We start from the raw sequence: 2,500 nt of genomic DNA, 5'->3' as shown, positions 1-2,500 counted from the left end.
ATCCATTGGTGTCAACATATAACTTCAAACATATAAAACTGAAGCAATTTTTTGTTGAAAACGCTTACAGCTGCTCATTCCCTTATTCACATGTTAGATATAACACGATTAATAACAAATTTTATTTATTGTTAAGTTAGAGAAGCACAGTTCATTAGCCATTTGGTGATCATATTATTTCATATTCTAAGCCGTTGATTTAATAAATTAAGCTTTGAACTGAGTTCATTGTGACAAATGGATAAAAGTGGTATAAAAGAGACTGAATATTTTCACAACACAAGAGACGTAATTGACGCGTTTCGGGTTACCCCGTCTTCAGAACTACATCTCTTGTGTTGTGAAAATATTCAGTCTCTTTTATACCACTTTTAAATTAATCCTTCTTCTATCAAATCAGTCTGAGGGATCAAAGCCACTGAACTTATTATTTTCTTTCATTAACTCTGTAATGTGAGGCAGGTATTCCTTCATGACCTGAGAGTTCCTGTTCTAATTCCCCTTCCGCTTATAACCAGCACCTGGCTCCTGGCTGCAGCTGCATTTCTTAGCCCGGATGCCCTAGGGCGGTGGAAGTTACCCTAGCTTGTCTGTGTCGACATATCAACAGTAAATATTGGGAAGGGCAAAGGAGGCAGAACTTAGAGGAGAGAGAGAGAAGGAAAACAGGAATGGGCAGAACATAAAATCAGGGCAAACACCTGTGGCAAATGCCGACTGGAGGAAAGTTGATAATATCTTCTCCCCGGGTTACGACGGGGGTCAGTGCTGGTTACAACAAGTCGACGCTTGGTTACACATATCACTGCAGTATTCTTGTATGAATTCAGTATCATTACCATTTTTCAAGGCACTGTACAAAAAAAAACATTAGTTACCAATGTTCATTAGTTACTAATATATAAAATATCACTTGATATAATGTTCCAGTAGAGCTGTATTCCACAGGTTCCGACACTTAGAGATTTCCTTTGAATAGATTGCCGGGGCGAGGAGTGGAACGCGCAGTGAGAGAGAAGTAAATGACCAGTATGATGTAGACGGCAACGAGGAGCATCAGCAGCAGAGCGAGGGTGAAAAAGCGAAGATGTTGTTCCCCTGGAAATAAACAAAGAAACATTAGACATGTTTTCTTGTGTATTTTAGTTATGTATGCTCAAGTTTCTTCAATCGGACTTCAAAGAACATCTTACATATACACCGATTGCCTACGCAACCAACATTCAAGAACTAAAACTTTTACTTCCGTTCGTTGGACAGAAACAGAGTAATTTGTTTTGTCAGAAGCAATAGGTGATTACGAATGGAAAACGCGGTATTGATGAATCGAGTTACTCTGCCTTCTCAATACACTGAATAGTTGATGGTACTATGAACCCTGAATTATTTATCAATGTTTGTTGTATACTCTCATGGTCCATAGTTCTTTATTAAAGGACGTATCGTTCATCTGCTGCATTTTAAAGTCAACATTTCATTTCATAATGACATAATTGTCTAAAAATAACAGCAACTGATTATACATTTTCGCAGGTATCTTATCAACAGATAAGAATAACTATGAACATCCCAGCTCCCTTATTTAACCATGTGTTGAACTCTACGCACACACACACACACACACACACACACACACACACACACACACACACACACACACACACACACACACACACACACACACACACACACACACACACACACACACACACACACACACACACACACACACACACACATACACACAAACACACATGGAGAGAGAAAAAGGAAAAGACAGCACATACATGCATACATATGCTGTGTATTTGTGTACAGGAACGCATATAAGAAGACACACATGAATACAACCACGTGTTGTTATGGGTGTGGGTCGTTCCGATCAGGGGGCTGGCAAGCCCCCCGTGGCAATATGCGAGCCCGAGGACCCGTAGGGTCCGAGGGTGATCTCGTAGACGAGCCTCCGGTGCGAGGCCCCCTACTATATGTTTCTGTGGATTCGCCGAATTTCAGGTAAAAATTTACCCAACTTCCCGACGTCCGAATTACTAAAAACTTAGTATATTCCGTGCATTTAGTACACAAAGACGCGACTGTCAAAATTTCAGATCGATTGGATTAAAAACGGCCGAGTTATTACAACCTGAAATCGCCGAAAATGAGGGTGTTCTTGTTAAAAATGGGTACAATTATATACATACAGGTAGAGGATATTTTTAGGCAAAAAGTGGGTCCTCTTTGTGATGATATATCTCGAGAAGTATAAAAGATACGCGATTTAGCAACACAGCATTGGAAAGAAGAAAGTTCAAACTTTCAAAAACTGTCCTGAAAAAACATCTGATGACGCAGTGATGACGTCATAATGACGTCACAAAATCACGAATTTCAAAATCAAACTATCCAAAAATAGACGTTTTTCAACTCAATTTTTTTATATGAAACTTTCGAGATAGGAAAAAATTATCATGCTAGCGTAGAATTGAAATTTAATGTACTT

At 39.1% G+C, this 2,500-nt stretch overlaps 1 long non-coding RNA gene across 2 annotated transcripts in view; it reads right to left on the bottom strand.

The window, feature by feature from the left end:
* Window positions 1-2,500, bottom strand: part of LOC122247370 (uncharacterized) — a 10,528-nt gene that overhangs the window by 1,376 nt on the left and 6,652 nt on the right. For both annotated transcript variants that reach the window (XR_015192033.1, XR_006222665.2), the window contains exon 2: window positions 1-1,098. This exon is cut by the window's left edge and continues 1,376 nt beyond it. This is a non-coding gene — a long non-coding RNA (uncharacterized LOC122247370). The remainder of the gene's footprint in view (window positions 1,099-2,500) is intronic.

Source organism: Penaeus japonicus, unplaced genomic scaffold, assembly GCF_977035675.1.
Source record: "Penaeus japonicus unplaced genomic scaffold, GWHDUDI00000001_assembly GWHDUDI00000021, whole genome shotgun sequence".
NCBI classification, from domain to species: domain Eukaryota; kingdom Metazoa; phylum Arthropoda; class Malacostraca; order Decapoda; family Penaeidae; genus Penaeus; species Penaeus japonicus.
The sequence above is the reverse complement of the archived record's forward strand: the minus strand, read 5'-3'. Positions and strand labels throughout refer to the sequence as shown.